Consider the following 12,771-nt stretch of genomic DNA (forward strand, 5'->3'; position numbering starts at 1 on the left):
AGCCGGCCCGGCTACGGCGCCCCTCGCGTTAATTGTCAAATGAATGAATGAGTAAGAGCTTCCGAGGGCTGTGGTGGTCGTGAAGGGCCTGGTCGCCTCAGAGCGTGACAAGGACAGTGGTACCGGGGCCTGCCCGCGCACCTGGGTCCCTGCCCGCGCACCTGGCTCCCCACCGGCTTGCTGCGATTTAAACGATTCGGATCATACCGCTCCGCCCTTCCGCCTGGCTTTCTCTCTCAGAAGGTGTCAGTAGAGTTAAGGTATCTTTCCAGCTCTGAAGGTTTGGGGGACTAATACAATAGCCAGCAGTGTAGGTTAAGCAGGCCTTGCTACTTTAAGGTGAGGGCTTGGTAAACTAGATTCTTGCTTTTTAGCTCTTACCACTCTGGCGGTTGAGATAGCTACCCTGCAATGGTGGTAATTGTCGGGCTGGATTTAAATGCATCCGTTTTGTTTCTGGGATAGAAAACGGTGAAAGTCGTGTTGCCAGAGTGGCTGCTGTGTGTTAGAAAATATATTCGTGTTGATGAATCTTAACAATGAGTTTTTCATTCAGCATCAATAGAGGATGAAGAGGTTTTTGCAGAACTTGCCCCAAATTTATGCATGGCTCCAATTTAATTCTTAGGGGAATCAAGGCTTCAAATCGTGGCCCAGAAATGCTCCCTGTCTTATTTTATGCATAATTATAGTAATTGAAAACTCATTTTGAGAGAGGTGAACTCCTCCTATCTCCATTTTTATCACCCTGAAAAGTCCTTCTTTGACCTAAAGAGCTGATAAATTAAGCTAACAATCTTTTGAAACTTTTAAGAAATCATTGATTTGAATCAAAGATTTGAACTTTTCTTAAGTGACTGGATAAAGTGTAATGTTGTTTTTATAAAATGATATAGAGAAAGGTGAAATCAATATATTTTGCCAGCATAAATTAAACGTAGTTGGTGAACTCATGAGAAAAAAATTTTACACAAGTTTTTAAAGTTTGTTCACTCAGGCAACGGCAAGCAAAGATATTCCTTAACAATATACTTTATAACGTATTACTTTAAAAATGTTAACAGCTTAATTTTAGCAGCAGAGTTTTAACTGCAATAAATTTGAGTACCTTAGTATTATGAACACTGTCCTAGGTTTTGGGGACGCAATTAAAAATAATAAACATTTAACAATGTCTTAGGTTATTGTTAAAAATCTTGATGAGGAAGGAAAACTTTTCTTCACATTGGAGCAAAGCCATACTCTTATGCTCCTTTGACTTAATGGAGCCTCTTTCATTCATTCAACAAATATTGAGATTGATGCCTACCGTGTGTTAAACATTGTTCTAGATTCTGGGAATACGCTAGTGAACCAGAAAAAGACAAAGCCCCTGACCTAAGGGAGTTTGACAGTTTTATCTCTCAAACAATTTGCTGTAGCAAATTGTAGTTTCTGTAATCCCTCTGGCTAGCTCTAGTCCTTGAACAAAATAAATGCTCAAATACTTTTATCAGCAGTAGTTAACATTTATTGAATATTCACTAGGTGCCACGTTTTATCTTTTTTTATTCTCAAACTTTTTACAGGTGAGGAAACTGAGTCTTAGAAAGGTTACGCAGCTTGCTCGAAATCATACAACTGATAGAACCTCAGTATGAACCCAAGTTAGTGTGTCTTCAGGGCATTTGCTCGTAACCTCTGGTTGTTCTATGTGAAGTAATGAGATCTGTTAGGGAGAATTCAGGATCATTTTCTGGGTAGAATCTCCCCCCACCCCCTCCTTTTTTAAACTTCTGTCACAGACATGATGAAATATGAACCATAGGCACAGTGGGTTTTAGAGGGAAGGTGGAGCAGTTCAAAATACAGTATTTACCATATGGGAGATGGACAGCTGTGTCAGTGGGAGGGGGACTAGGTGGGGGCATAAAATTGAGATCTGGATCTCATTATGATTGATGGATTCCTGGTGATCAATGTTGGAGAGGTTTGAGATTTTTTTTTTTAATTTTAATTAATTTTAAATGCATATTACCTGTAGAGTTCAGAATATGTTACTTAGCTTTTTTCTGTCCGGGCAGTTGCCTTGCCTACTTGTTTATCTCAAACACATTAAACTTATTCTTTTTTTTTTAATTAATTAATTTTATTTATTTTTGGCTGTGTTAGGTCTTCGTTGCTGCGCGTGGGCTTTCTCTAGTTGCGGTGAATGGGGGGCTACTCTTCGCTGCGGTGTGCGGGCTTCTCATGGCGGTGGCTTCTCTCGTTGTGGAGCACCGGCTCCAGCCGCGCAGGCTTCAGTAGTTGTGGCACGTGGGCTCAGTAGTTGTGGCTTGCAGGCTCAGTAGTTGTGGTGCCCAGGCTTAGTTCCTCCGTGGCATGTGGGATCTTCCCGGACTAGGGCTCGAAGCTTTGTACCGTGCATTGGCAGGCGGACTCCCAACCACTGCACCACCAGGGAAGTCCTAAACTTAATTCCTTTTTGGCCTTTGTGTTTGTTGTTCTCTCTGCCTGGGACTTCCCACCTGCTCTACCCCTACCTCAAGCCTGTCTTTGTATATAGGCTTCACTCAGTTCGCAACTCAAATGTCATCTGCTTAAAGAGGCATTTTCTAAGCTCCAATTAGAGTAGCCTTCTTGGTCATGTTTACCTCACTTTCTTTTTTTTTTTTTTTTAAACTTCATAGCGTTTATTGCTATGTGATAGGCCATTTATTGTTTGCTTGTATATTGTCTGATTTCCTCACAGAAATGAAAGCAGAGCAGGGGAGCATAGGTTTTTGGGGTTTTTTTTTTCATCTGTGAGGTTACCTCAATGACTCAAGCAGTGCTTGTTGGGTCAAATAAGGTGGTCAGAAAATATTTGCTGAACAAAGTTGGCCAAAACTGACATAGTTTTCTCCATGTAATGAAGTGACAAAGACGATATATAACTAACCAGTTGGCTGTGTTACAGTGTCTTTGGATGTGAGCAATATCTTAGCAGATTAATTTGGAAAGTCTTCAACTAAGAATCATGGGAAAATGATAGCTTTTTGTTTGTGTTGACTGGCAGAGAAGGCAGATCTGGCTTCCCCCTCCCACTTTTTTTCCCCCTATTTTTAAAAACTTTCAAATCTGTAGAAGTTTTTAGGGGTACTGGTCAGGTATACTGGAATGTTCCTGTATTGGAATTTATCTGATGTTTTTCTCATGATTAGACTGGGGTTATGAGTTTTTGGGTGGAAGATCACAGAGAGAATGCCATATTCATCACATCATCACATCAGCATGATTTGTGACTGTTGATATTGATTTGATCATATAGCTGAAGTAGTGTTTGTCAGGTTTCTTTACTCTTTTCATACTGTGCTCTTTGGAAGGAAGTAATTATGTACAGCTCACTTACGGAGAGAGGAGTTGTGCTTCCTGTCCTTGGGGTGGAATATCTACATAATTTATTTGAATTTCTTCTGCATGGGACATTTGTTTCTCTCCCCATTTATTAATTTAATTAGTCAAACATTTATATCAGTATGAACTGAAGGATATTTTATACTTTGAGTTATATTCCAATACTACTTTATTTTGTTGCTGAAATTGTTCCAGCTTTATCCATTGAGAGTTCTTTCTGTTGACTCCTGTGCCCCTTTAACATTCCCACATCTGTGTGCATGTGTTTGTGTGTGTTTGTGTGTGTGTGTGCGTGCATGCTGTTTTTATTTAATTATATTTGAGCACTTCCCTAATTTCTGGCACTATAAGGTGCTCTAGGCTCATCTTGTATATTTCGTGTCACAGTGCTAGAATTAGGCATTTCTCCAAGAAACCCTGGCACCTTTTACTGGAGAATGGTAATAGAAACCAAGATCTGGGCAGTAAGTGTCCTCATTGCTACTGGGGTGTCTTTTTTTGGGCCCTCTCAGCAAACAGAACAAAGAAATATAGATGTATATGCTAACTGGTGTATATAGACATATCTATAGATATTTCTGTATGTCACCATCTGTATCTATGTTAAGTTAAATATGAGTTCTTACTGATATCTCCAAGTCTAATCCATTACCATAGAGATCATTCTAGCCTCCTCCCCCTTGTTGATTTGAATTTCCACTTCAACAGTGAGAAACTTGGCTTTCATCATCCATTTACTTAATTGTTCAGCTCCAGTATACATGTATAGCAATATCTGAATCGTTAATTCACACTCCCATAGGAAACTTTATTAACTAGAAGTACAATGCTTATACGCAGTTCCTTTTGCCTTTAGTTTTAAGACTCCATTCATTTCCAAAGTTACCTAGGTCAGTTCTTTTTCCCCAGCCACTTCAGTGAGGTGGTTTCACACATTTGTAATATAGTTAGATTCTCTTGTCACAAGTCTGCATTCTTTTATGGGATTCCCCAGTCTCCTAAATGACTTTTTTTAAATTAGCATGCATTAAAGTTTACTCTTTATATTGTAAATTTCTGTAGGTTTTGACATTCATAATGTTATTTATCCACCATTACAGTATCGTAAAGAATAGTTTCACTGCCCTAAAAATCTCCTGTAATTCACCTATTCATCCTTTTCTCCCTTGCCCACCCCCTTGCAACCACTGATGTTTTTACTGTCTCCATAGTTTTTTCCTCTTCCAGAGTGTAATGTAATTGGATCATACACTATGTACCCTTTTCAGACTGGCTTCTTTCACTTAGGAGTATCTATGTAAGGTTCTTCCATGTCTTTTCTTGGCTTGATAGCTCATTTCTTTTTTATTGCTGAATAAGATTTCATTGTATGGATGTACCACAGTTTGTTTATCCATTCACCTAATTGAAGGATATCTAGGTCACTTCTAGTTTTTGACAATTATGAACAAAGCTGCTATAAACTTTTTTTGTGTGTGGACATAAATTTTTAGTTCCTCTGGGTAAATACCTACAAGTGTGATTGCTGGATCGTATGGTGAGACAGTGTTCAGCTTTGTAAGAAACTGCCAAACTCTCTTCAAAAGTGGCTGTACCATTTTGCATTTCCACCAGCAGTGAATGAGGGTTCTTTTTGCTTCACATCTTGTCAGCATTTAGTTTCATCAGTTTTTTTGGATTTTAGCCATTCTAGTAGGTGTGAGGTATCCCACTTTTTTTTTTTTTTTAAGAGAGATTTCCTGAATCTTTTTCAGAAATCTGACTTTTCAGCTAGTTTATTTAGAAAGCTTGTGAGACTTAGAGTTTTATTTTATTTTTTTTAAGAATTTATTTATTTATTTATTATTTATTTTTGGCTGTGTTGGGTCTTCATTGCTACACGTGGGCTTTCTCTAGTGGCGGCGAGCAGGGGCTCCTCTTTGTTGCAGTGTGCGGGCTTCTCATCGTGGTGGATTCTCTTGTTGCGGAGCACAGGCTCTAGGCACGCGGGCTTTAGTAGTTGTGGCATGCGGGCTCAGTAGTTGTGGCTCATGGGCTCTAGAGTGCTGGCTCAGTAGTTGTGGTGCACAGGCTTAGTTGCTCCGCAGCATGTGGGATCTTCCCAGACCGGGGCTCGAACTCGTGTCCCCTGCATTGCACCACCAGGGAAGCCCTCCCACTTTTTTTAAATTTTGTTTTTTAAGACATGACTTTTTTGAAGATGAATGATAGGGTTTTTTTTTTTTTAGAGGAAACTTTTAAAAAATAACCTTTTTATTTTGTAATAATTTTCAATTTACAGAAAAGTTGCAAAGATATAGAATTCTATATACCTCTCACCCAGTCTCCTCTGTTGTTAACATCTTACATGGTACATTTGTCAAAATGAAGAAACCAACACTGATGCATTAGTTTTAACTGAACTCCAGATTTTGTTGGGATATCTGTAGTTTTCTATTATAATCACCTTTCTGTTTCAGGATCCAATCCAGGGTAACCTGTTGCCTTTACTTGTCATCCCTCTGAGTCTCCTCTGGTCTTTGACAGTTTCTCAGTCTTTCCTTATCTTCATGGTCTTGACAATTTTGAGTACTAGTCAGTTATTTTCTGGAATGTTCTTCCTTAGGGTTTGTCTGATTATTTTTCATTATTAGACAAGGGTTATGTGTTTTTGGAAAGAATGTTACAGAATACCATCATTTCCTATCAGGAAATATGGGATATCCACATGACATCACTGATGATGTTAACCTTGAACACTTGGTTATGGTAGTGTTTGCCAGGTTAAGTAGTAAAGTTACTATTTTTCCCTTTCTATACTTATTCTTTTTTTTTTAAAGTTTTGTTGTTGTTGTTGTTTATTTATTTATTTTTGGTCACACCATGCAGCATGCAGGATCTTAGTTCCCCAACCAGGAATCAAACCCGTTCCCCCTTCAGTGGAAGCACAGAGTCTTAACCACTGGACCACCAGGGAGGTCCCTATGCCTATTCTTTGGAGGTGAGTGACTGAGTCTAGCCCATCTTCAGAGTGGGTGGGGGGCTTAAATTCTACTTCCTGAAAGGAAGAGTATCTACATAGATTATTTGGAATTTTGTAATGAAGATTTGTCTGTTCTCCCCCATTTATTTTCCTGTTTAACCATTTATCTATATCAGTATGAATAGCTGTTTTAAAATCTGATTCTTTGTTATTTATTTATTTTTGCTCAAATTGTTGCAGCTTTCAGGTTGGCTCCTCCTGTGTTCCTTTGACATGCTCCTATCCTTTTTTTCTTTTTGAGCATTTCCTTTCTGTACAACAAGATGTTCCAGACCCATCTTATATTTTCCCTGTCCCAGCCCTGGAATCAGCCCTGGTTCCTTTTATGGGACAGTGGTATTTAGAAGCCGAGATCTGGATACTAGGTGTGCTTATTGCTAGGTTGTCATTGTTTGTAGGTCCTCTCAGGAAACAGAGGTAGGTATGTATGTATATTAAGTTATTTATATGCATATACATACAGTTGTTTTATATATTTCCATCTGTATTTACATTAAGCTAAACATGAATTCATACAGGTCTCTCCAACTTTCAGAGGAAACTTACGTCCCAAACACATGTCCTCTTTGTGGTATGCGTTTTACTGAGGTCTAACTTCCCCCCCCATAGCTCTTTTTTTTTTTATTTTTAATAAATTTATTTATTTATTTTTGGCTGCGTTGGATCTTCATTGCTGCGCGTGGGCTTTCTCTAGTTGCGGCAAGCAGGGGCTTCTCTTCGTTGCGGTGCGCGGACTTCTCACTGCGGTGGCTTCTCTTGTTGTGGAGCACGGGCTATAGGCATACAGGCTTCAGTAGTTGTGGCTCGTGGGCTCTAGAGCGCAGGCTCAGTAGTTGTGGCACACGGGCTCAGTTGCTCCGCGGCATGTGGGATCTTCCTGGACCTGCACTTGAACCCGTGTCCCCTGCACTGGCAGGTGGATTCTTAGCCACTGCGCCACCAGTGAAGTCCCCCATAACTCTTTTTTTTTGGTACGCGGGCCTCTCACTGTTGTGGCCTCTCCCGTTGCGGAGCACAGGCTCCGGACGCGCAGGCTCAGTGGCCATGGCTCACGGGCCCAGCCGCTCCGCGGCATGTGGGATCTTCCCGGACCGGGGCACAAACCGTGTCCCCTGCATTAGCAGGCGGACTCTGAACCACTGTGCCACCAGGGAAGCCCCCCCGTAACTCTTTTTAAGTACCACAGAAAACATTGTTTTCCCTTACTTGGTAACAGCAATTGTTTATTCCTAGAATATGATCTTTGTTCAGAGATGCATTCAAAGTAAATTCTGACTCAGTTGGAATGGCCAGACATTTTTGGCATAGATAGGATGTCAGATATGCCTTGGTGACCTCCTGCCTCTTCAGACATAATTTTTATTATTTTATTAAGAGATTAGAAACCTAATTCTTCGATATGTTGATTATATTTCTTAGAGGTTATTTTTAAATTTTTAAAAAATAAATTTATTTATTTATTTATTTTTGGCTGCATTGAGTCTTTGTTGCTGCGCACAGGCTTTCTCTAGTTGTGGCAAGCGGGGGCTACTCCTCCTTGCGGTGCGTGGGCTTCTCATCGCGATGACTTCTCTTGTTGCAGAGCACGGGCCCTAGGTGCATGGGCTTCAGTAGTTGTGGCACACGGGCTCAGTAGTTGTGGCTCGCGGGCTCTAGAGCTCAGGCTCAGTAGTTTTGGCACACAGGCCTAGTTGCTCTGCGGCATGTGGGGCCTTCCCGGACCAGGGCTCGAACCTGTGTCCCCTGCATTGGCAGGCGGATTCTTAACCACTGTGCAACCAGGGAAGTCCCCCTGCTTGGGTCTTTAAATCAAGAGCTAAAATTAGGTAGCACTGCTCTAAGCTAAACTGTTAGTTTGATCACAAAGTTTGAGGAAGGAAAGCTACAAAACATAAAACATTAAAATTCAAAAAAGCCATATTGGAACCATTTGGTTTTGATGCAAGAGTCCCTCATACCTCTTTGGCAGTACATCTTGAGGGTTTTACTAGATTCATTGCTCAAATGGATTATCCTGAAAAGTTTAAATAATTATCAGTCTACTTTGTTTAAGAAGACTGGGAGGCTTATGTATTTTCTTAGATTTATTTTACATGGGAAAAAGTTACATAAAATAATTGATGTTGGGACTTCCCTGGTGGTGCAGTGGTTGAGAGTCCGCCTGCCGATGCAGGGGACGCGGGTTTGTGCCCTGGTCTGGGAGGATCCCACATGCCGCGGAGCAGCTGGGCCCATGAGCCATGGCCGCTAAGCCTGCGCGTCTGGAGCCTGTGCTCCACAACGGGAGAGGCCACAACAGTGAGAGGCTACGTATCACAAAAAAAAATAATAATAAAAATAATAATAATAATTGCTGTTTCAGGGATAAACCTCTGATACCTGGCAAACTTGGCTGTCCAGAACATCTGTTTCTCTAATTTGTTTTGCTGTTTTATTTATTTTATGTATTTATTTGCAGTGGGTTTTTTTTAAAATCATTTCATGTCCTTATTCACTTAAAATATGAAGTCTCTCATTTTTAGATTTTAGGAATTTTTTTCAGTACTATAATTACACACTTTTCTTCTGGTCCTTTTTCTTATGTGATACATTCCTACATTCTTTTTAAAAAAGAAAGTCTCATGAAAACCCCCTAGTCTAGAACTAGCATGAGTTCTTCATTTGGGAGTAAAGACTAGATCCCATGTCAGAAATCTCTGGGCAGTAAGGGAAAACAGTTTTTTTTATGCTTTAGAGGACTGCCTACTTATTTTGAACTATGTTTAATATGGGGGATTCCTCCAAACGAAATATGGACAGTCCCCTTGAGTATTATAAAATGACATTTACTTGGTTAACTAGTAGTAAATCTGCTTTCTATAGGATAAAAAGGAATAGATTGCTTATATACACAATGAAATGGTTTGTTTTAGATCAGAGAAGGCTTGCCTTACTTGGTCCCAAGAGCTCTAAGCTAACTTAGGCCTTTCTTGAACCAGGGGACTGAAATGTGGGCTTGGTTAAGTCTGAAGTCTTTCTAAAATCTCTAGATAACTCTGGGATGATGCTTATAATAATAACACAATAACGATAGCCACTGTTTCTTGAGTGCTTGATATTTGCCCTGCCATCTGTTAGTACTACTTCCTTGCATGAAGTCACTGGCTTTGTATGATCTGGCCCTTTTCAGTCTGCCCTTTCTCTCAACTCCTGTTTTGGCCACATGAGTTGCAGTTCTGTTCTTTATCTTGCCTAGCTCTTTCAGGCTTTCACACACATGCCTGAAACATTCTCTTATTAAATCTAGTCATTATGCCTATGCCTGGCTAATCCGTATTTATTTCCTTTAGTTCTCAGCCTAAATATCACTTTCTCAAGGAGACCTTCCCTGACCCTCCAGTCTAGATTAAGTGCCTCTGTTACACCCTCATAGTATTGCCCCTGGGCTACTGTATTTCACTTCCCGTACTCAGTAAGTAGATAAGTGCCTAATACAGAATAGCATCAGATCATGAGATGCTACTCTGTATTAGGTACTTAGCTACATACTAAGTGTACCTGTGGGACAGGGGAATAATATGGGTATTTGGGGGGGTTCTTAACAGGTATAAAGCAGAAATCTCATTTTCACTTCAATAGTTCACCATTACAGTTAGTTGAATCACCTTAGGCAAGTTAGTTAACCTCTATGCCTCAGTTTTCTCGTCTGTAAAAGGGGGCTTATATCAATCTCAGAGTTATGAGAATTAAATGAGTTAGTATATGTGAAGTGTTTAGAATAGTGCCTGGCACATAATGAATGCTCCAGAAGTGTGTATTAAATAAGGAACCACATGAAGATGGTACTGTTATGATGGATAATGAAACTGAGGCTCAGCTAGTGTGTGACAAAGCAAGCTTTAGAACTCAGATCTAACTCCAGTGCCCAACACAACAGTTTAGATTGAATTTAAATTGACTAGAGTGCTCTGTAATAAGATTTATTACAAGCAACTGTTCTGCCATGACTTTACCAAATGAAAGATTCTAAAATTAAAATTTCCCTCTTTTAATGGATTTTATAATCAAAAAATAGGTACTAAAAAAACAGTGACAAAAATCTTATAAATTTTTTGAAATCTATTACTTAATAATTTTTCACTTTGAAAGTGGGTTTACTTGAGGATTCCATTAAATATATCATGTTTCCCTTTCACATTTGAAATACGCATTCAACATACAATATTTTATTTATAAACTCAAAAAACACGTTTATTGTATATTTAAGACTTCTATGATTTGATGAAATTGTGCTATTTTAGGAATTATGTATTAGAGGACGAAGCACTCTGCTGGATGCTGGGGTAATAAATAAGATTCAGGGGGCTTCCCTGGTGGTTCCGTGGTGAAGAAGCCGCCTGCCAATGCAGGGGAAACGGGTTTGAGCCCTGTTCTGGGAAGATCTCACATGCCACGGAGCAACTAAGCCCGTGCGCCACAACTACTGAGCCTGCGCTCTAGAGCCCGCAAGCCGCAGCTGCCGAGCCCACATGCCACAGCTACTGAAGCCCGTGTGCCTAGAGCCCATGCTCTGCAATGAAGAGTAGGCCCCTGCTCGCCACAACTAGGGAAAGCCCGTGTGTGGCAACGAAGACAAAACGCAGCCAAAAATAAAAAAATAAATTTATTAAAAAAAAAAAGATTCAGATCTTTCTTTCAAAGGAGATATGGTGTCCAAAAAATGTTAAGGGGAAGAATTGAGGCTTATGGGACGAGTATAGACAGATCCATCCTCAAGGTGCCAGGCTGGAATTTTAAAGTTCTAGAGCTTTTAAAAACATTATGATAGAAAATATTGAAGCTTGTTGTTTAAAAAAGAAAACAGAGGGCTTCCCTGGTGGCGCAGTGGTTTAGAGTCCGCCTGCCGATGCAGGGGACACGGGTTCGTGCCCCGGTCTGGGAAGATCCCACATGCCGCGGAGCGGCTGGGCCCGTGAGCCATGGCCGCTGAGCCTGCGCGTCTGGAGCCTGTGCTCCGCAACGGGAGAGGCCACAACAGTGAGAGGCCCGCATACCGCAAAAAAAAGAAAAAAAAAAGAAAAAAGACATGGCTAGGTATTAAAGTGAGAAGTAAAAATTCTTTAGCTAGTCCCATAGACACTCTTTTAAAGTGGTCATAGTTAAGTTTTCTATGGATCCATCCAGAAAAGTTTTATGTGCTTTCAAACATGTACAATGTTGTATTAGTTTTCTATGACTGCTGAAACAAATGACCACAAATTTGGTGGCTTAAAACAACAGTAGTTTATTCTCTCACAGTTCTGGAGCCCAGAGTCCAAAACTTAGGGTGAGTAGGAGTTTAGGATTAAAATATACACACTACTGTATATATAAAAGAGAGAACCAACAAGGACCTACTGCACAGGGAACTATACTCAGTATCTTATAATATCCTATAATGGAAAAGAATCTTAAAATACATACGTGTGTGTGTGTGTGTGTGTGTGTGTGTGTCTGTATGTATATCTGAATCACTTTGCTGTATGCCTGAAACTAACATGACATTGTAAATCAACAATATTTCAATAAGAATTTTTTAAAAAATTTAGGTTGAGTCTTACTGGAGGCTAATATTGAGGCAAAGCCATGCTTCTCCAGAGGCCCTGGGGAAGCACTCCTTCCTTGCCTCTACAGCTTCTGGCGGCTCTTGGTATCCCTTGGCTTGTGTTGCATCACTCCAGCCTCTTCTGATCTTGCTCTTCTCCATCTTCACATCGCCTTCTCGTCTGTGTGTGTCAAATTTCCCTCTGTTACCCTCTTATAAGGATACATGTGATTGCATTCAGGGCTCACCCAGATAATCCAGGATGATCTCCCCATCTCAATATCCTTAATTTAATCACATCTGCAAAGACCCTTTTTCCACATAAAACATTTAAAGTTTTCAGGGATTACAGCCCAATATCTTTGGGGATCATTATCAGCCTACCACCAATGTGTATGACCCTCTTTTTTATTTTTACTAAACACAAAAAAAAGAATTCGACTTCATAAGCTATCTTCCAAATTTCTTTTTAAAACTAAAATAGATTTCTTCCACATCAGTATTTAAATATCTTCTTTAGTCTTCTTTGTCTTTTTTTTTCTTTAAATACCTATAGAGCATTTTGTTGAATAGACAAGTATCTCACTTTTTTTTTAACTGCAGCTTAAAAAAAAAGCATGTAACATAAAAATTACCATCGTAATCATTTTAAATTAACTACATTCACATTGTGGTGAAACACACCTCAAAACCTTTTTCATCTTGCACATCTGATACACTGTACCCATTAAACAACTTTCCTTTTCCTCCTTCCCCCAGCCCCTAATAACCACCATTCTACTTTCTGTTGCTAATTTAATAGTTTAGATAC

General features: G+C 39.9%; 1 protein-coding gene across 2 annotated transcripts in view; it reads left to right on the top strand.

Moving 5' to 3' along the window:
* CKAP5 (cytoskeleton associated protein 5) overlaps nt 1-12,771 on the top strand; it is a 114,900-nt gene that overhangs the window by 424 nt on the left and 101,705 nt on the right. The gene's annotated exons all lie outside the window — the stretch shown is intronic.

Source organism: Mesoplodon mirus (assembly GCF_964341445.2).
Source record: "Mesoplodon mirus genome assembly, chromosome: 7".
In the NCBI taxonomy this organism is placed as follows: domain Eukaryota; kingdom Metazoa; phylum Chordata; class Mammalia; order Artiodactyla; family Ziphiidae; genus Mesoplodon; species Mesoplodon mirus.